This window comes from Cyprinus carpio, unplaced genomic scaffold (genome assembly GCF_018340385.1).
Source record: "Cyprinus carpio isolate SPL01 unplaced genomic scaffold, ASM1834038v1 S000006744, whole genome shotgun sequence".
Classification (NCBI taxonomy): domain Eukaryota; kingdom Metazoa; phylum Chordata; class Actinopteri; order Cypriniformes; family Cyprinidae; genus Cyprinus; species Cyprinus carpio.
The window spans coordinates 167,814-194,129 of NW_024879343.1; the positions used below are offsets into that span (position 1 = coordinate 167,814).

Here is a 26,316-nt window from a genome sequence, read left to right on the forward strand (position 1 = left end):
CTTTTTTTGTATACAGACATAATAACCACAAAACTTTGTGCACATAAAATAAAGATAACAAACAAGGAGTGCTGTCTGCAGCCTTTGTCTGCGCTGATCTTCAGTTACAAACGCGTCATTAAAATTAACTGTAACTCAGTGAATACTCAACACAGAGACATGAGAGAGATATAGAAAGCATGACATGTCTACTTTTAAACTAAACAAGTGCTGCCGTAAACAAATATTCTGTGATAAAGTAATCCATATGATAACAACGCGATGTCCGTTTTTCACGTCTCCCTTCATTATCTTCTAATGCGACCACGCCCACGCGCTGAGCGTGCTATTCAAATTATAATGTTTCACTAAAGCGCGCAGCTTGAATACGCCCACACAACAGAAGACAACATAGCGAGATTGTTCTTCAAGTTTTTTTTTATTTTACTGTTTGCTTCGCGATGAGAGGAATAAGACATAATTCACCCCAAAAAGATGTGATGCGGTTGAGGATTTGAAATTTGGATTTCTTCAGAAAAAAAGAATGAAGTACTTTATCCAGCAGAGATCATAAACATGAGTAAGTCTCTTTTTATTTATTTATATACTTGTACTAGTTTTCACATAACGTGTAAACATACTAGTTAGACTTTTTCCAAACTATAATTCCTGACTAAATGTATAATCAAGTGAAATATTATGAAGTTTCAATAACAATATACACTACTATACCATTCAAAAGCTTGATGTAAATAATATAAATGTACCAATAAATGTAACTGTAACAAATGTAATAAACAATGCTGTTCTTTCAATTTATCCCCCCCCTAAAAAACCTGAAAAAAAATATTCTCAGCTCTTTTCAACATTAATAATAATAATAATAATAATAATAATGATAATAATAACAATAAATGTTTTTTTTTTTGTAGAAAATAAGATTGTTAAAAGGATCTCTGAAGGATTGTGTGACTGGAGTAATGATGCAAAAAATTCAGTTTGAAAGTCAGCTTTGATTGTTCCTAATAAACTGTTTAACTGCACTCACAAGGTGAATATTAAATTATGTTGTGGGATAATTAAATATATTCTAAATAAACTACAAACATAAAATTATATAAATTTATTTTGTCCTCACGTTCTTTCTTGTAACTCATCCCTCTCAGTGACACAGCTGACTGAATGGCTCATTATGCAGCTCATTATGCAGGCCTTTGTCTTCTCAGGTGTGAATTCATGATAGTTGACGCCTACTCGCATATGACTTTTACCAACAAAAAGTGTCTTAGAAAATTTAAATCAATATATTGTTTTCTGTAAGTGAGTAAACAAGATGATTTTCACAACATTTAGAAAAAAAAATTCTAGGCTACAAGCTCCAGTTCTCAAAAGTCCCGGGAACCAATTTTCTGTATGTGTTTTATTGCCTTATTCAAGTGATTTAACATTTTTAGTTTTTCACTAACCATGCATAACATTTTTTTTCTCAAAAACACAATCATGTACATACATGCTGCTCACATATTATTATAGTCCAGTTTGTGCTGATTACAGTGAGATTAGACTTTAGCCATTTAGATATTTATAAGAAACTGAAAAAAGCACAAATGTCAGGGCATGACAAAACTTCTCCAGGCCCCAAAAATACCCTTAGACTCCAGAGGGTTAAGCACCACAAGGGACCCAGAGGGACCATGTAATTTGCAGGGAGAGACCCACAGAAGACAATAGGGCCAAGCTCGCAGAGGTCAGCCTTATTAATTGTTCTAAGAAAAACCCTTACAGCCTCAGCACTCAGTAAGGGCCAAGAGCATACAAGAAGAAAGGCAAAGCCTAACCACTGGATTGCCCTAAGGCAAGAATGAGCCCATTATGCAGAAAGGACTCGGGCCTGTTAGGCCGAGATGTCCAGACTATAGAACCTAGCAAATGTGTATGGCGAGGCCCAGCCGACCGCCGCACAGATCTCTGCAATGGACACACCCAAGACGAGGCCATATCCCTAGTCAAATAGGCTCTTACTCCCATGAGGCAGTGTAGGCACAAAGAGGAGTATGCTAGCATAATAGGATCAACTATCCACTTGGAGAGTCTCTGCTTCATGACCAGAAGCCCTTTGGTGCAGCCACCAAAGCAAATAAAGAGTTGTTTCGACTGCCTGATTGGGACAAAACACTCAATATAAATCCCCAATGCCCTGACGAGGCAGAGTAAACTCAACTCCTGTTCATCTGATGGAGGAAGCGCCAACAGAGTTATAAACCTGTGCTCTGAAAGGAGTGGAGAGCACTTTAGGTATATACCTGTGCCTTGGTTTCAGGATGACCTTAGAGTCATTGGGCCCAAATTCAAGGCAGGAGGGACTCACAGAGAGCGTCTGCAGATCTCCCATCCACTTTACCGATGCTAACGCCAGTAGCAAAGCAGATTTTAGCGCCAGGGAACGAAGGTCAATGGATTGTAGTGGCTCAAAGGAAGGGCTCTTTAGAGCCCTTAGCACTGTGGACAGATCCCATGTAGGGTCTGTGGCGGGGTAAGATGGGTTAAGCATCCTAGACCCTTTCACAAAGCGAACAACCATATTGTTCCTGCTCACCGATTGGCCAGCTATAGGAGTGTGATAGGCTGCTATGGCTGCTACATAGACCTTGAGCGTGGAAGGGAAATGGCCCTTGTCCAACAGCTCTTGCAGGAAGGATAATGTCAGAGATATGTCACAGGAAGCTGGGTCTTCGCCGTGGGTCGTGCACCAGGCGGGGAAGACCAACCATTTAAGTGCGTAGAGGCATCTCGTAGATGGTGCTCTAGCCTGAGAGATTGTATTTATTATGCCTCCAGTCACAGAAGTCAGTTAATTCTCAGCACATAGAGACTCTTTCACCTAGATATCACACTATAGAGACTGTGTCTGTTCCCCGGGCTAGAAAATACAAAAAACGTCCAAACCAATTTAAGAGCAACAATTTAACTGAGGTTCAACAAATAAAAAACAGATGTAATAGGGATAAACAAATGATAAAGCTTGGCTTATTGAATATCAGGTCCCTTTCTACAAAAGCACTTTTTGTAACTAATATGATCCCTGATCATAATCTAGATGCACTCTGTTTGACAGAAACCTGGCTAAAACCTGATGATTACATTATTTTAAATGAGTCTACACCCCAAGATTACTGTTATAAACATGAGCCACATCCTAAAGGTAAAGGGCGAGGTGTTGCTTCAATTTATAACAATGTTTTCAGGATTTCTCAGGAGGCCAGGCTTCAAGTATAACTCGTTTGAAGTATTGGTGCTTAATATAACATTATCCAGAGAAACAAATGTTAATGATAAATCCCCTGTGATGTTTGTGCTGGCTACTGTATACAGGTCACCAGGGCACCATACAGACTTTATTAAAGAGTTTGCTGATTTTACATCCGAGTTAGTGCTGGCTGCAGATAAAGTTTCAATTGTTGGTGATTTTAATATCCATGTTGATAGTGAAAAAGATGCATTGGGATCAGCATTTATAGACATTCTGAACTCTATTGGGGTTAGACAACATGTCTCAGGACCTATTCACTGTCGAAATCATACTCTAGATTTAATACTGTCACATGGAATTGATGTTGATGGTGTTGAAATTATGCAGCCAAGCGATGATATCTCAGATCATTATTTAGTTTTGTGCAAACTTCATATAGCTAAAACTGTAAATTCTACTTGTTACAAGTATGGTAGAACAATCACTTCTACCACAAAAGACTGCTTTGTAAGTAATCTTCCTGATGTATCCCAATTCCTTAGCATATCCAAAACCTCAGAACAACTTGATGATGTAACAGAAACTATGGACTCTCTCTTTTCTAGCAATTTTAAATACAATTGCTCCTTTACGCTTAAGGAAGGTTAAGGAAAACAGTCTGACACCGTGGTGTAATGAGCACACTCACACCCTAAAGAGAGCAGCCCGGAAAATGGAGCGCAGCTGGAGGAAAACAAAACTGGAGGGAAAGTAACCTATCTTACAGAAAAGCATTAAAAACTGCTAAATCTGATTACTTTTCGTCTATTTTAGAAGAAAACAAACATAATCCCAGGTATTTATTCAATACAGTGGCTAAATTAACGAACGAAAAATAAAGCATCAACAAGTCTTGACATTTCCCAACATCACAGCAGTAATGACTTTATGAACTACTTTACTTCTAAAGTCGATACTATTAGAGATAAAATTTTAACCATGCAGCCAACAGCTGCAGTATCACATCAGACAGTGCACTAAAGATCCCTTGAGGAACAGTTCCACTCATTCTCTAATATAGGAGTGGTAGAATTGTATAAACTTGTTAAATCATCTAAACAACAACATGTATGTTAGACCCTATTCCATCTAAGCTCCTAAAAGAGGTGCTTCCAGAAGTCATAGATCCTCTTCTGACTATTATTAATTCCTCATTGTTATTAGGATATGTCCCCAAAACCTTCAAACTGGCTGTTATTAAGCCTTTCATCAAAAAACCACAACCTGACCCCAAAGGACTAGTTAATTATAGACCGATCTGGAATCTCCCTTTTCTGTCGAAGATACTAGAAAAGGTAGTGTCCTCACAATTATGTTCCTTCTTAGAGAAAAATGGCATCTGTGAGGATTTCCAGTCAGGATTTAGATTGTATCATAGTACTGAGACTGCTCTCCTTAGAGTTACAAATGACCTGCTCTTATCATCTGATCGTGGTTGTATCTCTCTATTAGTGCTATTGGATCTTAGTGCTGCGTTCGACACTATTGACCACACTGTTCTTTTGCATAGACTAGAACACTTTGTTGGCATTAATGGAAGTGCATTAGCATGGTTTAAAATCTTACTTATATGACCGCCATCAATTCATAGCAGTGAATGAAGAGGTATCATATTGTTCACAAGTGCAGTATGGAATACCTCAAGGCTCAGTACTAGGGCCGTTACTCTTCACGCTTTACATGTTACCCTTGGGAAATATCATCAGGAAACATGGTGTTAGCTTTCACTGTTATGCTGATGATACTCAGCTCTATATTTCTTCACGGCCCGGTGAAACATACCAATTTGAGAAAAAAAACGGAATGCATAGTCGATTTAAAAAACTGGATAACGAGTAATTTCTTACTGCTAAATTCTGAAAAAAACAGAGGTGTTAATTATAGGACCTAAAAGCTCTGCATGTAATGACCTAGAACGCTGTCTACGATTTGATGGCTGCTCTGTCAATTCTTTGTCATCAGTTAGGAACCTAGGTGTGCTATTTGATAGCAACCTTTCCTTAGAAAGCCACGTTTCTAGCATTTGTAAAACTGCATTTTTCCATCTCAAAAATATATCTAAATTACGGCCTATGCTCTCAATGTCAAATGCAGAAATGTTAATCCATGCGTTTATGACCTCAAGGTTAGATTATTGTAATGCTCTATTGGGTGGTTGTTCTGCACGCTTAGTAAACAAAACTCCAGCTAGTCCAAAATGCAGCAGCTAGAGTTCTTACTAGAACCAGGAAGTATGATCATATTAGCCCGGTCCTGTCAACACTGAACTGGCTCCCTATCAAACATCGTATAGATTTTAAAAGCTTGCTTATTACTTATAAAGCCCTGAATGGTTTAGCACCTCAGTATTTGAACGCGCTCTTGTTACATTATAGTCCTCCACGTCCGCTACGTTCTCAAAACTCTGGCAACTTGATAATACCTAGAATATCTAAGTCAACTGCGGATGGCAGATCCTTCTCCTATTTAGCGCCCAAACTCTGGAATAACCTACCTAACATTGTTCGGGAGGCAGACACACTCTTGCAGTTTAAATCTAGATTAAAGACCCATCTCTTTAACCTAGCTTAGACATAACATACTAATACACTTCTAATATCCAAATTCGTTAAAGGATTTTTAGGCTGCATTAATTAGGTAAACCGGAACCAGGATCACTTCCCATAACACCCGATGTACTTGTTACATCGTTAAAAGAATGGCATCTACGCTCATATTAGTCTGTTTCTCTCTTATTCCGAGGTCACCGTAGCCACCAGATCCAGTCTGTATCCAAGTCAGAGGGTCAGTGCAGTCACCCAGATCCAGTCTGTATCCAGCCCACATGGTGGATCAGCACCTAGAAAGGACCTCTACAGCCCTGGAAGACAGCGGAGACCAGGACAACTAGAGCCCCAGAGACAGATCCCCTGTAAAGACCTTGTCTCAGACGACCACTGGGACAAGACCCTAGGAAAAAGATCTTCTGCACAATCTGACTTTGCTGCAGCCTGGAATTGAACTGCTGGTTTCGTCTGGTCAGAGGAGAACTGGCCCCCCGATTGAGACTGGTTTCTCCCAAGGTTTTTTTTTCTCCATTCTGTCACCGATGGAGTTTTGGTTCCCTTGCCGCTGTCGCCTCTGGCTTGCTTAGTTGGGGACACTTCATTTACAGCGATATCGTTGACTTGATTGCAAATTATTGCTCAGATACTATTTAAACTGAACTGAGCTGCATGATGACATCACTGAATTCAATGATGAACTGCCTTTAACTGTCATTTTGCATTATTGACACACTGTTTTCCTAATTAATGTTGTTCAGTTGCTTTGACGCAATCTTTTTTGTTTAAAGTGCTATATAAATAAAGGTGACTTGACTTGACTTGACTCTCGGAGAGGTCCGCAGGCTCCCATCGAGAGGCCAGAGGTGCAGAGCCCACAGCTCGGGTTGGGGGTGCCATATCATTCTGTTCAGCTGAGAGAGGAGGTCGTGTCTCAGGGGAATGGGCCATGAAGCTTGCTACAAGGAGCTGAGACAGCTCTGCGAACCAGTGTTGGTTCCTACAGAGCGGGGCTTCTAAAAGAACCTTGTGCCCTTGCTCCTTGATTTGCCTGATTACGTGCGGGATCTGGGCATAAAGGAGGAGGTTTAGCCAGCTGAGGGAAATAAGTTGGGTAATGCCTTGCCAAAGATCTCCCAGATTTTCTGAACCATTTGTGGGTGGAGAATCCACTCTTCTGAGGGGACATTGCTCCGAGACAGCATGTCTACTCCTTGGTTCAACCTGTGCGGCACATGTGTTGCTCTCAGGGAAAGCAAGTTGAGCTGAGCCCATTCCAAGAGGTGCTACTAGAGTAAAGAGGCGCTTCGAGGAGAGTCCTCCCTGGCGATTTATGAAGGACACTACCGTCATGCTGTCCAATCAGACTAGGACGTGATGTCCCCTTAGGTCTGGGAAAAAGGTGCAAAGGCCCAAACACACTGCCAGCATTTCCAGGAAGTTGATGTGCAGCCGACCTTCCTCTTTCGACCGAAGCCGGTTTGCCATCGTACAACGCTCCCCAACCATGTCCCAGGGGCATGCCCTGTTCCATTAACTGAAAGTCTTTCCAAGGGGCCAGAGCTTGCAGGCAGGCCAGATCCACATTGACACGAAGGCGTCCAAGACACCAGGCTTGGGATGGAACTAGCGGTTCTAAATAAGGGCTGCATGCGAAGCAGGCCTTGCTGTAGCACCGGAGATGCGGCATCTTCTGAAACATCTTGAGAGGGCAAGAGGCTCCTATTTTGAAAAAGGCCTCGAGCTACTGTCGCCCTCATTTGGACCGAGTCGAAAACTGCTTCCAGGAGCAATATCCATTGGCTGGGAGAAAGAGCGCTCTTGGCAAAACTGATCCTGAGCCCCTAGCATTCTAAGTGGCTGAGTAAAAAGGATCCTTAGTAGCTCGTCCTCCGACTGGGCTAAGATGAGGCAGTCATCGAGGTCATTCAGAACACGGATTCCCATCTGTCTTAGAGGAGAAAGAGCCATGTCCAATCACTTTGTAAAAGTGCGGGGAGCCAGGGACATTCAGAATGGAAGGACCATGTATTGATGCCACTCCCTCTAAGGTGAATCTCAAGAATCGTCTGTGATGGGGGGCTATCTGGATGTGAAAATACGTGTCCTTCAGATCCAGGAAAAAGAACCAGTCTCCTGGAGACACTTATGAGAGGATCCTTTTCAAAGTACTCTTCCTGAACGGCCGCTTCATAAGGGCGCGGTTCAAGGTATCTGAGATCAAGGATGGGCCGAAGACTTCCATCCTTCTTTGGGGATTAGAAAGTAAAGTCTGTAAAAGCCTGACTTGCTCCGAGCTGTGGGAACCGCTTCAATAGCTCCTTTCACCAGTAAATTCATCACCTTTATCACAGGACATGTGCTCCGAGGACCACTCCGCGGAACCGCACGGGTCTTCGAGTGAATTGAAGCATATAACTTTGTTTTATTGTCCCCGAAACCCAGCCTGACACTCCGGAAATGGCCTGCCAGGCCTTGTCATGTGTGGCAAGGGGTTGGATTAGTTTGGGTGGTGGGTCGCCTTGTGGGGACCCGACACTCATGATATGTTGAAGAGGAAATTTACTCTCTTTCTGAATATGTTTGTGTTTTATTTCTCCCGCTATAACAACGGCTGGTTGTGCGGGCGCTTTTTGAACAGGCCAAGTGTTCACAATGGAGTTGATCACAAAAACACTGCCTTCGGCACCCAGAACTGAACAGGGTGCTTGGAGGTACGACAGAGGCTGCTTGGGGGGGTGGTCTGGCTGCAGCGAGACTTGGCCCCCTCCTCCTCCAGTCCCACAGATCAGGAGGACACCTGAGGTGTCAGGTCCAGTGCTAACTTGGGGCGGTGTTCCTGATGCTTAGGAAACGGATAGCGCCTAGTGGGAGCACTGACGAGGCTCAGGCTTGGGAGGCATCTGGGCAGCTGGAGGCGCAGACTTCACAAGCTGCTGACTCGAAAAGGCCAGTCTGAAAAGGTCAGTGGGGGAGACCGGGGAGTCCAGGAAGGGGACAAATGTCCACATCCTTGATCTCCATCAGCCAAAGCTGGCACTCTAGCACCACTAGAAAGGCCATGGACCTGCCTATCACCTGAGCTGTGGTTTTGGTGTTGCCTAAAGCCAGGTCAGTCACGCTGTGCAACTCTTTGAAAGCTGCGAGTTCCAGGCTGGACTCATCCATGCCCTGGAGGAGTTTGGTCTGATAGACCTGTAGGTCCACCATAGAATGAAGCACCGGAGGACAGGACAGGGATCAGTTCAGCGTCCATGCCTGGCTTGGGCTCGCTGGACTCTGTAGGCGGCAGGGGGATGGGGTCGTTGATAGAGGCCCCTGAAGCTCTGCTTCTGAAGCTGCCAATCACATGCTGTCGTCCAGTGCGTCACACTCACTCACTCACACCAAATGAGACCAGGTCGCTCCCAGCCGAGAAGGGTTTCTGGTCTGGGTGGGAGAAGAGAACGGGGAAAGCTTCCCTATGAGGAGAGAGTGAGGCACGCAGGGGTGGGGCAGCATGAAATGGCTTGTCTCCGGGTGTCGAGGTCCTCTGCCCCGCTGTTTTTTTTTCCTCACATGCTCCTGGTAGGAAGTAAACGGGATGGCGCAAGGGGTGGAGAGCTATCCAAGAGTGCAGAGAGGAGAGACTCATATCCTCGCAGTGAGGACATTCCATCTCCTTGAGTGCATCCACAGCACCGGATTTCCCCAAGCATGAGATGCACTCACTGTGACCATCAGCGGCGTGCAGGGGAGCCCTGCATGAGTGACTGAAACAGCACAGCATTTGCAACAATGCTGCATTAATTTGATCTTTTAAAAGCTCTTTTTAGAAATTGCTGGATGGCGGCAGGGGATCCAGAACACAGGTGTTGCTGCGGGTGCTGCAGGTGGCTGCAGGAAGCAGCGAAGTCAGCCGACCAGAAGAGGTCTTGATCCGCTGCGAGGCATTTCCATGGTGAATGCTTCAATTCTCATAGTATCAGCAAAGATCATCGTTGACACAGAAGGAGAAGAAATCTGAGGATCCTATGGTGATATGCCCGATTCTATAGCCAGATGGCCCCGCCCACTCTGGAGGGTTAAGTCACCACAGGCTCATGCAGCTCCACAACCGAGCCATTGGTTCATTTCTAATTCACTGCACAAACCAATGGCCTTGCAGTTACACTGCGTTATTGAAAAGGCTTCAATAATTGGAGAAAAATTAGTCTTTTTCCCCATAGCGAGTATGAGTGAAGAATCGATAGGGAACTAAACCCTCAGGACAGATCATCAGCAAAGTCCTTGTTAACTCCTTAGCAAAGATCCCTATGGCCAGTCAGGCCAGGGCCAGCTAGAACTGCAACACAGTTTTTAACAAGAAGCCTGATCATCATGCTTACAGCCACTGATAAGCTAGTCATCTACTACTGGGCAAACGGCAACTCTACCTCCATGTTACAACCTGCTGGATGAATTCCAACGCTTCTATTTTCCCACTTAATGCTCAAACTTCAATCAGAAGGAGATGGATGCAAAAATTTTAAATAATATAATTTCACAAATCAGACTTCTGATGCAGCCTAAAACATTTAAGAATTGTCCGCCTAGACAAAATAATTTGCTCCAAAAGCGCACAAGAAAGAAGCGAGCGTGTTCCTCATTTTCCTTTCTTTTAAAAGGCCTTCATAGTTTGATTTGTTGGTGCATATTCCACTTCCAAATTCGTCTATGCTATTTAAGTACCGAGCTTAGAGTAGCTAACTAAATTCTTGTGGCCATTTAATTTACTAAAACTAGTGAACTTGAGACGTGGTGCCCAGAGAGAGTGCCTGAACGCTATTCTATGGGAGAATTGTGAAATCTTGATCAAGTAGAACTGTGGGTAAAATCCACGTGTGTTTTTGTCTGTCAAATATGCTCACACAAGTGCTGAGACCCACTGAGGTCGCAATAACCTCATTGTATTAATTGCAGAAAATCTGTAGAATAATCTACCTAACTCTAATGTGTTGAGGGTGTTCAGCGCTATGAATATAAGAATCTAAAGAGTGCTTTTTGGTTGTTTAGTGTGAGATGCACCGTCATTTCACCTGAGGGATGTAAACTGTGTGTAACTTGCATGCTAGCTTATTGCAGGGTACGTCGCCATAGTAACAGCCGTAACCCAGGAATCCTGAGAAACCTTTTCTGGGGTAACTTTCAAGTGAATATTGAACCATTTGTAAACAAAAGCCTAGCCTAAGCTAAGCTAACGCTAGCTAACACTTTTCCATTGAGGCCTATGCAAAGCTAGTAGCACTGAAGGCTATTTCTCTTCTCCTCTCCTCCCATTGAAAAGAATGTTGACAGATGCAAACTTAAACCTTACTGTCAGATTAGCGATCTCACAGTTAGTTACAATCACGTTTGTTTAAAGGTTTGTCTTTTCCCCTTCAGCTTGTTTACTCTTATCAGTTGAAACGCTGTTGTTTTATTAACAGTTAATTATGGTTCTCGTCCTCATTACTTTAATGAAACGTTGTGATTAATTCAGCTGTAACTTCTCTCATAATTTTAATGACAGCAGTATATATTACTAATTTTCTAAAAATTACTAATCATCACTGATTGAAAATTTTTATTTCATTTTATAATTAATTACAGATTTGAAATTTTAATTTTGTTGCATAACTAATTACAGTTTCTGCTCCCATATTGCATCAATACTTAATTTCATTTGTAGTTAATTAGGGTTGGGTTTCCCTACTTCAACGATATGATTGAATAATTTTAATCGCTCTTATCAGTTTTAATGATGACATCATTAAAATTTTTATCATGAACTACCATTTCTAATTTGAAAATTTAATTTCATTTGCAATTAAGCTTTGTTTCTACCTCTTAGGCCTTCTTTTCTCTCTCCTTCAGTTATTTAATTTCCCTTGTTTAGGCCTGTTAGTAGATAGAGCTCCCCCTAGTGCTTGGTCGGTGAAGTGACTGTTGTCTCCACGGTGGGTCACAGTGAGTGGAGTCACCTGATCTGTCATAACCTGGTGCTGGTTGGGGGTGAAACCGGATACCTCCATCCTAGTATTGTAAGTGAAGGCATGCAGCGAGGCATCAGCAATCATGCACGCCGGAGAAGGAGTCAACAAAGTCTAACTGGGCAAAGGTTTAGATATACCACCCTGCCGGCTATTGATGAGGGACGTCAGACTACAGGTCTGTGCTGTCGGGTAGCTTGCAGGGCTCAGCCCCATTCTCTTTTCAGGCCAGTAGTCATTTGAGAGGCTCACTGCAGTATGTGGGGACAGAGTGTCCGGTGACCTTACAGGAACTTGCTTGGTGCGCTCAGGCAGTGGGCCCTGCTACTGGACCAATTTAACTCACCACCAAGCCTAGGTTATAAGAGCACTGGCCATTCCAGTTAGAAAAACGCCAAAAATAAAATTAGGGTTTTCCTCAATACTTTGGTTAATTCGTTTTATCCTGCTAACACAATAAAACCAACCCCCTAGGTGTATCAACTCAACAGTGCCACCACCCTGTCATTTTTCCTAACATTAGGAGCAAAACTTCTGTCTCCTTAGACTTCTCTCTCTCTCTCAGCTGTCTTCTTCTGATCTGACTACTGCTGTTATTTTTGGGATGTACCTGTGAGAATCAGAAAAGCATAGAACTTTAGAAACATCTAACAAACATTTGTGAAACTTGAACACTTTGTTTCAAAATTGTCTGACTCTCACCCTACCTTCCCTTCTCACCCTAGGATCCTACCCAGCTAAGGCTAAAGCAGCTCCACAAGAGGACTGATAGGTGTCCGCCAAATATTGAACACGCAGCTAGAAATGCTCCAATTGGTGTATGGTTGTCAATCCTTCCAGCTAAGAAAACAGTATTGTCATTGTTATTGTTTTTCTTTCGCCCCAGAGGAATTTAAATAACAATCACAGTCCAAACTACAGACTACAAATTAGAAGCATGCCCACCAGAGGATCACAGTTGCTGAAAACTACACTCACCTGCCCATTACACACTCAGCGTCAACCCACACTTGACATTGCACACTTACACCTCTGTTTTGCCTTTCTTTGTTTTGTTTTCTCCTCTTCAAGGTTTGTGTCAGTCTTGGTTCTAGATTTCCCTCACCGCGTCCAAACATGTCTCACACAACAGACTCTGTTGGCCACTGGGAGGACCTCGAGACATGGCTAAGTGTTGCAACAGACAGCCTCCTACCTAAGGCTGCTGAAACACTGAAGCATCAGACACAGGACCAGTTGGATGACAACGTAAGCCTTATGAGACAAGACACATGTCAGAGCTACAGTCACAAAAAATAGCCAAAATCACTGGCTTCTAAAGCCACACACTCATCGCCACCCTCAAACTGAGCGACGGGCATGCTACCCATCTCCAGCAGGAGCTCACACACGCACAACGATGCGTCAAGCAGCTAGAACTGGAGGCTCAGGAATGACAGGAAGGGCCCAATGAAGTGGAACAAGACACCAAGGATTAGATCACCAAGCTAAAAGAGACCCATGCAGCTACTACCCAAGAGATGGAACAAGGCAAGGCAGGCTACGCTGATCTCTCTCAGCAAGCTACAATATCCAGAACAGCTCCTGGAAAAGGCAAAGACTGACTTCAGAGACCTGAATGGCAGAATTAAAGCCCTTGAAACTCACCTGGATGAGTCAAGAAATGAGATCACTCGCTGGAACACAACAGCTGGACTTCATCAAAGAGGAGTCCGACAGCTTCAGAGAGGAACTCAGACATGCCTACGAGCTGTGCCCTGAGCTTACAAGGACACGACGGGCACCAGTCTCACCCCTGCTGAGCAGGACCGGGTCCCCTGTTCTTGGACTGACACGTGATCAAAAGGGGGAGGGGGCAGTGCTGAAACACTCACCAGCTCCCTCTGAAGAACTTCACGTAACGTCAAAGCTGAAAGAAATTGCTCCAGCCAGCCACAGATCATCACATGGCTTGGACCTCAAAGACCTTGACAAGCTCGCCAAGAACATTGACAAATTCACCCCAAGTGTGCCAGGTAGCCAGGATGTCCACGCTTATCTACAAGATATCGATTTTCACCTGGAAATGAGACCCAATGTCACTGACAAAGATGGACTCTATTTGCTCCGAATGACATCTAGACCTGAAGTGCGCAGCTTCCTGGACCAGCAGCCTGCTCACACAAAGACTGATTACCACCTGCTCCAAGAAGCCCTCATTAAAAAATTAGCTGACCGTGAGTCAGAACAAGGAATGGTGGACTACCCTGGAGACAAAACAAGGTCGTCATGAAACTCCTCAAGCCTACTACAGCCGACTCAGGTGAGCATTCTTCGGAACTCGCAACAACCCTGATATGGAAGATTATTTGAACTTCAAAACTCCCTTCCTGTTAACCAACACCCCCATTATGGGACTCACAGCTGAAAATGACCTACCTAACTTAAAATTGTAATAGTTCCTGACTTCAGTGTGCTACACACACAATTTTGGTGTCTTTGGAAAAAAAATCCTTTGGGCTTTACTGTCCACCATCCAGAGTTGATAATGCTCAAAAAGATAAAAAGTTATAGACACTGAAGTGCCTTGAAAAAAAAGTACCACACTGATTTTTTTTTCTTTCATATAAAAATACATGAAAACAGTCCTGGAGCAATCCAGAAAAAATATAGGTTGAAGGTCACATGTCTCATGAGTTTCTATTTCAAATCTGAAGAAGATACCATGAAAAAATTAGATTCCTGCAACAATTTTTGTTTAGCTTATAAGCTTTCAGCTGAAAGAGGTCTGTCGTTGATGCTTGAGGCTTAGACCTTTATAATGATATAGAGTTTCTATTGATGAATTTTGACCCGTTTCATTTAATCTATTTGTAAACATTGACGTATGCAAACAAAGAGAGTTCAGTGCGTCGGCATCCAGATGCGGGTTAACCGGTTAAATGGGACTCTTGTATCAATGTAGGTTTACATAAACAAAAGAAACAAATGTTTATGTGTGACCAGTCCACTTCAATGCAAGACATGTCCCCAAAAGGCCCACTGAGCCAAAAGCTTAGAGATCGAACCTGCACTCCATTAGCCCGAAAAATAGTAATAATAAATAAAATAAAATAAATCATTATTATTTACCAGTCAGAGGATTAGCGTACAGGACAGGGTCAAGATTCCAAGAAGAAATTAACAAGTGACCATGGCCAACTTGTTATTGTCCCCTTCAGGGCCATTAGGATCACCACAGACCTCATCTCGTTGAGCTAAAAGGATGGAGACAGTAGCCATTGCCTTCCTGCTGCTTTGTAGCACTGCAGAATACATCTTCTGTGACAGTGAAGTAACAAAATCCTCTGAATATCATCTGTTCACCTTTGTGCCATAGTTTAATTACTGCCGGATATGTGACGAAGGGCTGGAGACCAAGTGCTGTCATCTTCTTCAAGACTGGATTAAAACTCTTTCTCTTGGTAGTAGTGGCTGGACTAAAGTCAGGAAAAAATAGTAGCATGATATTGTGCAGCATATATTTCACCAGATATGCCTACCGAGCACATTTCAGGATCAGTGACCTGTCATGCCATCTTAGTACACGGAAGATGAGAGTACACAGCTGATCTAAGATTAGCTTTGAGGAAGCCAGCTACATTGGAGCCCTCCGCCCCTTCTGGCAACTCCACCAGCCGTACGTTATTTCTCCTGCTCCTTTCTTCAATGTCCATAATTTTTTCTGTGAGTTGTTCCAGCTGATTTCTTAAGTTTGTGACTGTCCTCCTATCCTCACGTGCAGCTGCTTAAACGGAATCGACCCAGTCCCGTGTCTGCTTTGCTGCGTTGGCTAGCTTTTCAACTTCTGCTTTTAGCTCTTTTACAGAATCATTTGTCATTTGTATATCCAAATGTAGGTCATGGAGTGCTGGGGCCAGTACAGAGTCTATTGCTTCTTTTACAGTCGAAGCCACAACTGAATCAAGAGCACTTAGTTAATCTTTGAGCGCTAGCTTGATACAGTTAAGCCCCTTTCACACTGCGATTACGGAAAATACACGGGCAATGTTCCGGCAATTTTCTGGGTCCAACGTGCAGTGTGAAAGGGGCTTAAGCTATAGCAGCGTCGAGATCTTCTCTGGAGATGGTGGAATCTTTTAATTTTTTCTTCATTGGCGATTGTTCAATCTCTCTTTTCTGAACGTCCTTGACTGCTGGGGTACTCATAATGTGCTAGGTAAAGAGTGGTTCAAAATTTACTGACAGGATATATACAATTTCTAATAAAAAATAAAAGTAATTGTCCATACCATTGGAATAAATTTGGATATGCCAATCCATTTATTGCCCATTTGGCATTGCAAATAAAAAAAATTAAATAAAGGAAAAATAAAATTTCAAAGTTAACTTTGACTTTCTATTAATAAATAAATATTCCATTCAAAACAAACTGTTAATGGGTACAAGCACGAGCACAGTCCTGCACAAGACGCTGCAGAGCTACTCGAACCAGCACGGTCAAAAAGTTTGTTTGACCTTCCATTGTGCCACCTGTAACTCATCAGCACTTGGCTTAAATATACTCAAAATACTCATATGCCCTCTAATGTCACAAACAAAAATTACAATTCAATAAAATGGCTCCAACAGTAGGGATGTAACAATTAACCGTGAGCTGGCTGAAAATCAATTCAAATATGGGACCATTCAAATCGGTTGAGATGCTAAACAAATCGCAATTTAATTAGGGGTAGGAGTTTATATGAATGTATGTCTGAGGGGAACTTACTGTCTTTAGAAAAGTTTAGATGGTATTTTTTTCTTTTCATCTTGCCTCTGTATAATGCATATTAAAGTTCATAAGTGCAGCACTGCTTTGTTTACAATGGTAAACAAGGAAACGCTTTAAGCACCACCTGCTGGCACAGAGTTAATTTGCGTCTTGTGCAGCTCGTCTGCTGTTTCTGTTTCATGCAGATATTTATGTATAGTTTCACAAAACAGAAGTCAAACCATTCTGTTTTTGCTTCAAATTTTGAATTTATACAATCTAATTTAGATTAGAAACGTCTCATGTTGCATGTATGCAGCATCTCTGTTTGGATCATGATTAAAATGCAGTGGTTACCTCTAATTTTAAATGGAAAGAGCACAGACAAAGCCTTACTTTGTTTATATGAAGATATTTCTTTTATTTTTGTTATTTATTTGATTTGGGGCTTGTTTTAAAATTTCAATTTAGTTTTGTTATTTACGTTGTATTTAAATTTTGTTATTTAGCAGATGCTTTTATCCAAAGCAACTTTCAAATGAGGATGATAATAGCAATCAAAACCAACAAAAGAGCAATTATATGCAAGCGCTATATAAGTCCAATGTGAGTGTCCACCAGTGTATATACAGTCCATGAAAAGTGATAATCCAATTGGTTGCAGATTTGTGACTGGAAAGGTAAGACTACTGTTTGAAAACTCCACAATCCAGCAAGTTCTATTTAATGACACCCTGTTTGTTCTTCTTCTTCTTGTTGCTTAATAGGGATTAACTTCTTAGGAGCATTATTGCCAACTACTGTACGGAATGTCAAGTAAATTTAGGTGATGAGTCTGAAATTGTAATTTTTATATAAAAAAAAAAAGATTTGGAGACTGTTATCTCCAATCTATGGCACACTCAGATCACATGCTCATGCTAGCGCTGTGTGTTCAGATCTTCTAACACTCACAATTAGCTCTTCATGGCCCAGATTATTTAGAATACTCCTATCCACACATATCATAATCTAGATCCTAAACCTGAGGCATACTACTCTCTTTATACAGTTCCTGCTTCCTGTCACATGTCTGGTCACATGACAGGCCAACCATACATTTCTTAAAGACATACTAAAATGTTAAGAGGAATAAAATCGACTTAAGAAAACATGATAACCAATTAAAACTATATTATACATAAAAATCATTGCAATAAAAAGAGTGGTAAAATATGTCTCTTGTGTGACAGTGTCACAATATTACATTAAAGTTTAAATATCCATTTGGTAGAATCCTGCTGTTCTTGCTTAAATTTCAACATATTAGATTATTAAGTTTCTACAAAGACTCAAGCAGTGTTTTGTCCTGACAAATAGTTATCTTTTTAAAATATAACTAAACACCACACACACACACACACACACACACACACACACACACCATTCAAGCGGTTGTATAAAAGTAACTTGTCTCTATTTTAAAGACGATGGTAATAAATAAAATTTAAAATGTAACTAAACATAATACTCAATAAAAAATAAATAAATAAATAAATAAAATAAATAAAAAAACATGGCTCTAAAACACAGCAAAACATTTACTATAGTTTTAGGTAGCAATATGAAAAAAATTAAAATAAAAAATGATTATTCAAGTTCAAGTTCAAGTTTATTTCTAGAGCACATTTAAACACGAGACAAGGCCGACCAAAGTGCTGCACAACAATATCAATATATAACGAAGAGAAAATAAGTAAACTAATAAAAACACTTCAACAAAACAACAAAAGCAGATTAAAACTATTCAAAGGCACGTATTACTACATGTTAAAAGCCAGAGAGAAAAGGTGTGTTTTAAGATATGACTTAAACTCAGATAAAGTGGAAGCCATTCTGATGTGTTCTGGTAAGTTGTTCCAGAGGGTGGGACCAGTCACTTCAAAGGCTCTAGATCCTCTGGTTTTTAAGCGGGTTCTAGGGGCCTGGAAGAGAAATTTGCCCTCAGATCTTAGTCCCCTCGTCGAAGAGTAGGGGTGGATTAAGTTAGACAAATAGCTTGATTGTTAAGTGATTTATAGACAAGTAGCAAGTTTTTAAACTTAATTCAATAGTGAACTGGCAGCCAATGCAGTGATCGCAAGAGGGGAGTGACATGATCAAATTTTTTACACCCCATCAAGAATCTAGCTGCTGCATTTTGAACTACTTGTAACCGAGAGATTTGGGACTTTGATATACCAAAAATAAAGGATGTTGCAATAATCCATCCGAGACGTAATAAAGGCGGATAGCAACCTCTAGAGAGCTTTTTGAGAGAAATGACTTGATTTTAGAAAGGGAGCGAAGAGGGAAGAAGCTAGAACCTACTACAGCACTAATTTGTTTATCAAATTTTAAGGACTTATCAAACACCACACCCAGATTATGAACATGGGGAGAGATGAAGGAATTTACGGTCCTGGGATTGGGTTGAATACTTGCCCTATGTTCTGAGGGACTAAAAATGATAACTTCGGTTTTATCTGGGTTTTAGAAAATAAAGTTTTTAGAAAGCCATGATTTGACACCAGCAAGACAAGCAGTACGAGTATCAATAGTAAAGTTTGTTTTCTCACTCAAAGGTTAGTAAATTTGTAGGTCATCAGCGTAACAGTGAAAAGAGATGTTGTGTTTTCTAAAAATAGACCCCAGAGGAAGAAGATAAAGAGAGGGCTACCAGGGCAGGGCTACGGCGTTAAGAAGTGGAGGTTATGCCTGCAATCTTGGTGAAGAATGGTGTGTGTTTATGGCCTCCATATAAACATTTAAATCTATTTTATTGTTTAAGGTAGTTATTCACCTGCTTTCTCTAGAATACAGTAATAGGCATAAACCTAGTTCCAGAGTCCTTGTCTGCATATAAAGTTAAAATTATGTATATTGCAAGTATGTATACATCCTTTCTGTATAGAGTATGTTTAATTTAAAAGGCTAAATGGTAGAAAACTTTTCAGATTATTCTGTCTTTCATAGATAAATACAGTGAAGCATGCTGGAAGTTCTTGCAGAACAAACCGATCTCCAGTCAGAGGCTGTGTCTGACTCCCTGATGCCACAAAAATGCAAAATAAACAAAGATTGTATGTATTATGTAATTCCTTGACACAGACCTGTCTAACAGGTCTTTGTATCATTGTGCAATTTAACAAATTAACATGCTCATTTCTTTTTTAACAGCAAAAAAGGAATATTTCGCTGAATAGTATAGTTACTTGAACATAACACCATCGCTTTATCAAATTTAGTAAACATTACATGTCTTGCCTTCTCTAAAGATGAAACAAGTGCCTGCTGGATGAATGAGACACCGATCAGGAGGCCACCACACCCCTAAAACAATTTGCCACAAGTGTCTCGAATACAACCACGATCCAAAAGGATTTGTTCAGCTTCTAACCAAGTCCTCTAGGACAAAGACAAAACCACCCACTGCAGGCACTGTGGTATCATGAAACAACCAGACCCCACAGAAAAATCCTCTTAAGCTGAAACAAGTCATTAGTAATTCGAATCCTGCTTCTGTGATGGCTACATGTCACAGGGTAATGCATTTGCATAATGCACACCTATGTTCTACATTGGACGGCCGTGAACAACTTGACCCCACCCACAAACATGTCATTCTACTGCTGACTGCTTCTCTAATCTCGGGGAGTTCAACGCGGGATTCACAAAACGCTTTCTGTTGAAAGATGGATCAGTATCCTGTTTATTTGGACCAGCTGCTCTACTGAATCACAACCGTTAAGTATGATAAATAATAGATGTTTATATTTAGTATAGAGCGTTTAAAATACAAAACTTGAAATAGGCGTATTGTTTCCGACACCGCTGTATGCCATAGACCAATCACAACAGTCTAGGCCATCTGACCAATCAGAGCAGGCTCACAGAAAGGAGGGGTTTAGAGAATCTTTGAACTGCTTTGAAGGAATTGCTTGCAAATCACTGGAAAATGAGGTGATATTAAATGCATATTTTGAGAAAACTAAAGCATTTTTTGACATTGCATGCATGTAATCCTATTGTAGGAGACTCCCAAAACAATATTAGGAACCGTAAAAATGGCATAATGGGGCACTTTAATGTTTCAGCACTTCTAAATGGCATAACTAAACAAAAAATTATTATGGAGCAGCAGAGAAACATTATAAGGATGGTGCAAGATCTCAAACCAAACAATGTTCATGACATCACATAATCTAACCATTTTCCAATTAAAGACTTAAGGTCATTAACTTCCCTGGAAAGTGATCTTCAATCCTGTCCGGAAACAAGATAAAAAGTGGTAGGTAACAGTTTCAGTTATGCATAGTTTCCTACTGTTATCACTCTGGTCCGGTTGTAATTACTGTTATAAGTGAATGATGTGTGTGAACAATCTTAGTGTTTTAGCTTAATAGTGGCAGCATGCTTAAAAAATATTTCAGGTACTTGAACTTGGATTGCTGGGTGGAGTGGATGTGAAGGACATGGTCTGGCGAATTATGAAGGAAGCGGTGAACTGGAGAGATGTAAATAGTTAAACCAAAGTTTGGAGCATAAAAACATTGTGATTGGTAAGTGCATTTTTATTGTAAGTTTTTCTGGAACCCCACCCCCCCTACCCCACGTCATGAATGAATTTTGAAAGTCATAGTTCTTAGACTGGTGGTGTCTTAAATGTATTTTTCAGGGCCTGAGCACCAGTGGTGTGACAACCCTCTTGGAATTGCTCTGGTTATTCTTCTTCTTCTTCTCCAAGGTTAATCGCATTTTCAAGGGCCTAAACATGCTCCAAAACTCACAAAACTTTGCACATGCATCAGTACTGGTGAAAATTTACATCTGATATAGGTTTCAGAAGTGGGTGTGGCAAAATGGCTCAATAGCGCCACCTTTAAAATTTCAACGGAGTGCACCTACACACATGTAACACAGCAGTACCTACAAAAAAGTTTCCTGGTACAAAATCCGAATCCCAACAGTAAGTCGGTTATTTTTAATTTTCTCTGCAAAGTTTGTGTCATTTTTGCCATTTTCAGGGGTTGTACTTAAACGAACTCCTCCAAATCAACAACAAAATTGGTCAGTGTAATCTAAAGGCCTTTGTGATGTTAAATTGCGAAGATCTTGAGTTTTCGTTAAAGGGCGTGTCCGTGGCGGCCTGACAAATTAGATGTTTTGCCATGAAAAAGGAAGTTGCTACAGATGGTAGACAAGCAAAATGGGTACTACCGCCGCGGCGTTAACTGCAAGTCAGTCGCGTGTTAAATTCATTCGCGAAACTACCGCCAGGTGGCGCAAAGGGACGGATTGCGAACTGAATGTAATTGTAAAATGAGATAAAAGGAGGAGGTAAAAAAACAATAACATTATGATATAACATTGTACCTTCTTTAAAAACCATTAAAAATGTACAGTGAGTTAATTTCAAAATGTAGGATAGTCTTAGGCTACAATCTACTCATCAAAAATTAAAAGAAAGACCTTTACACAAAGGATCTTATGCTTGCTATTGTTATTAAACAGTCATTAAATATAAGGCCTATATCTACGGATAAAAAGCTAAATGTTTTTATTTCGGTTCATTCTTGGTTTAAAAAAAATCCTTCAGGTTCCATTTGCAGATCGAAATGAGAACGGTCCAGCATTTAGCAATAATTATTATTAATTCTGTTATTATTCTTGATTTTTCCAACTGCTAACACTTTGCATTTTTGAATTATGCCTTTACTGTGTGACCAAAAATTTTTTATTTTCTGTTTCAGCTGTTTGATCATGCTGGTGCCTCGCGCACATTCATTGGAAACAGTAGTCGTTCACCGTGCCATTCGGCACGAGCAGCGGTCCACTTTGGCATATTTTTGTTAATTATGATTTTTTTTTTTCGTCGATACTGAAACACGCGTGAACTAAAAAGCCTATTTTTCCTAATGAATAATAGTTAAGCTTGAAATAGGCAACATCACGAATATGGAAACGTTTGGATTTCTCCTGATTGAGAGCCCAACCTTACTTTATGGTTCGTTTTAAATTATTATTCATTTATTTTTTTGTTTGTTTATAGTTAAGCCTATATTATTATATACTGCAATTTTATTTATCCATTAGAATTATATATTTGTAATTATTGTTCTGTTCTGATAAATTTGTTAAATTTAAAGGATTTGTTGTAAAGTGAAGAGAACTAAAAATATCCTGTTGGCACATTATAACATTATTAGGCCAGCCGTTATTATTTCTGAATGTAATAAAATGCAACTTATACATGACTTATATATATTTTTTTCCTCTTACAAACTTAATTTATTTTTTAGCCTGTTTAAAAAAATAAAATAAAAAATAAATAAAATAAAATAAAATAAAATAACATGCAGCAAACGAAAATAGGCGATTAATCGGTTAAAATTTGTTACTGTGGGGTAATTATAATTATTATATACTTAGGAAACAGAGTCTGGGCCTAATCTAGGCTATCCAGGGTTTTTTTTTTTTTTTTTTTTTCATTGCATCTGAAAATGACTTTCTGCAGCACATTCATTTCGCACGCTCAACCTGCATCGCACGTTGCTCAGCTGTGGACGATTTAAAAATGTTTGATATAAAGGTTGATGTCCCATTTTATACAGGAATTGTTCATTTAAAAAAAAAAATCGAATTATATTGTTAGTTCTAATTATATTGTTAACACAAGTTCATTTAGGCTATTTAACATGCACTGTGACATTTTACCCTTTTTAATTTATAATCTCCTTGAGATTTTAAAGTCAGTTTAATAGTATTGAAGTGCAAGTTTTTTTAAAAAGGTTTTACATGCTTAAATTATTTCTATGAATTAATAATATGTTATCATGTTTATTCTTTAAGAAAATAAGGGAAAAAATAAGGGACGATCCAAATATTATTCATATTTGTTTTGGTTCACCTATTTATGTAAGCTACAATTAGTCTAAAAAAAATAAAAACAAACAAAAAAAACAATGTAATTAAAAGTGCCATCGGCCTGAGTAAATTTTACCATTATAGATTTGTGGCTTTTTATAGGTTAGTGATTTAGGAGGTGAAAATACTGTGAAATTACAAATGTTATGGGATTTTAAAGCATAACAACTGAAGGTCTATGAAACTTTAGCCAATAAAGCATTTTTTTTTTTTTAGAACAATGGCACTTAAAGTTTTGAACTAAAATATTATTTCAACCATATAGCCTGTGAATAAACAAAAAGCATACTTTTTAATAAAAGAACACTGAGAGTTTGCTTCTGGTGTTTGGATTTGTACTTCAGTATAATGAGCTCCAAGTTTAAGAATAGCCAACACGTTTTTTTTATTTTTATTTCTCTCTCTCTCTCTCTCTCTCTCTCTCCATTTAACTCTCTATTTAACAGCATTAACTTACAATGAAATACATCTTCCTTCAGGTAGACAATGTTTTTCTGTCTTGCTAAATGTTGGGCTCATGATCAGTAAGTTGTATTCACTCAAATTAATTTAGTTAAATCAAAACTTGCGGACTTTGAAGCTGGGTCAGTGAGCGTGAGTCCCGCGCTCTGTGAAGCGGAGCAGCTGACGGAGGATTCCGCTTGGTCTTAAAGCCTTCCGCAAACGCTACGTTCACAAATAACAATGATTTTCGTAAAATAATGATTAATTATCAATTGATAATTTGTTATTATTATGGTCTTGTGAAAACAATAATATGGGCTGCGGGAAAATAATGGATAAAAAGAGTAGGGCTGCTGTGAGTGCAGGCATGTTTCAGCCCAGTAACATGACAACACACTGTTCCTCACAGCCAAAAAACAGACCGAGTTCAGTTCAGCTGGAGGGGGTTGGGGTGCTTCTGTATAGCTTGTGGGGGTCGAGATAAAGGTGTGAATCTCTTGGTCTTTCATATGGACAGTGTCTTATGAGGGTATCAAACTTGCAGAACAGGTTTAGATAGGACTCGTCATTTTGGTTTTAGGGCAACTTTGAAGAAAGGTTTTGATCCACTTCAAATGTTGACTACTGTATAGTGCAATATAGTTTATTAGTTATTATAACTTCAGAGGAAGTTGCCTTAACTCAAAAAATAAATAAATAAATAAATAAATTCGCAAACTGTTGCGTTAATTTTATTTTGTTTCGTCTAAACAATATTTTTTTTTAGACTATGAAATATAAATTCTCACAGAATGTAGCCTTTTCATAACCATATATTGAACCATCTCTTTGTGTTTTTGTGTTTTTTAAATCCCAAACAGAGTCCAGACATCAGTATGATCCGTCTATGATGTTTTATAGGCTTTTTTAGATTTGGGAATATATGCGTTACAGACATGACAAAAAAAAAACATTTTGGAGTTTTTGGAGACATTATTATTATTATTATTATTATTATTATTATTATTATTATTTTTAGCCTATTTACAATGCACAAACCAGAAGCAACAATATCTGCAGAGAAGGGTTGGCCATTCTCAAAAAAAAATATCAATTTTATTTCAATTTTCATTTTTGTGTTTCAGAGGAAAAATCAGTGTTAAGGTATCTCTCCAATACAGACCGTTCTGAAAGAAGAATTTGTGCAAACGCGTATAAAATGCTTTAAAAACTTTAACAGAGATGTCTAGAGGGTATTTAATAGGTCTGCCTCCCATGTAAGATTTTTCTAGTTACTAGTCGTTCATTTGTGATTATTCAACTATTCGCAGGTTTATATTACATTTACATCTATAATCCATAATGAGCCTTAATATATTCTGCGCTCAAAGCACAGGCAGAAGTAGCCTAATAATTGTAAAAAAGGAGACATTTTAATTATTTATTAATAAACAAATGTTTTCTTGTCGGCTGCAAGATGAAATTCACAGTGCTGACTCTCTCCACATGGACGCACATTTAAAGAGAAATACAACCTTCACAGATTACATAATGCTTTCGTTTTGAATTGATTCGGTTTAAAAGACATTTCAAGCTTTCTGTAGATATATTTATCATGTATGTGAGACACCACAATTTTAAGTTAATTCATTATCAGGAAAAAATTCAAGTGATCTAGAGGGCGCCTGCCTGTCATGCACATTAATAATTTTCGCACAAACACTTAAATATGAATAATTATTCACATTTTGCATATGCATTACAACGTAAATTATTTTTTACATGCAATTATTCAAAATAAAACCAAACAAGATTTGTAATGAAGATGAAACAAATGAGAATAAATGCTGCGCGTGCACTCAGCATCACTCGCGCCGCGCAAATCTTGCACGCAGACATTTTACACACCTGCATTTAAATGCGGCTGCAATTTTTTTTTTTTTTTTTACTTAAATTCTATGTAAGCAAGTAACGGCGGCTCCCTTTGAAATCACTGAAGTTGTCTATTAATGAAGCTCTTTTTTACATCATTTGAACTTTGGTGATTATAATGAGAGAACTTGAGTTTAATCGTGAGGACGTTTTATTAATCAGTCCATTCTTTAGAATTTCAATGATTTAGCTAAATCGTGCAGGTTTAATTTATTCGTTTCTTGATTTAATTAGGCCTAAATAATGGGAACGAAATTATACAGTGCCTCACGTTTTACTAAAATAAAGAAAATAATTTATAAAACACGCAACAATTTCTTAATCAGTCTACAGACAAATATATTTTCCCAAGAAGTTGTCTGTCAAAACAGAGGACAGGTAAAGAATAACAAAAATGCATGTTGTTTTATTAAAGGAATTTTAAAATATAAATTAAAATATAGGCCTAATATATGAGAATATTGACATTTTGCATATAAATCC

At 39.5% G+C, this 26,316-nt stretch overlaps 1 protein-coding gene across 5 annotated transcripts in view; it reads right to left on the minus strand.

The window, feature by feature from the left end:
- The window catches only part of mboat1 (membrane bound O-acyltransferase domain containing 1), a 175,976-nt gene that overhangs the window by 106,873 nt on the left and 42,787 nt on the right, over nucleotides 1-26,316 (minus strand). The window lies entirely within an intron of this gene.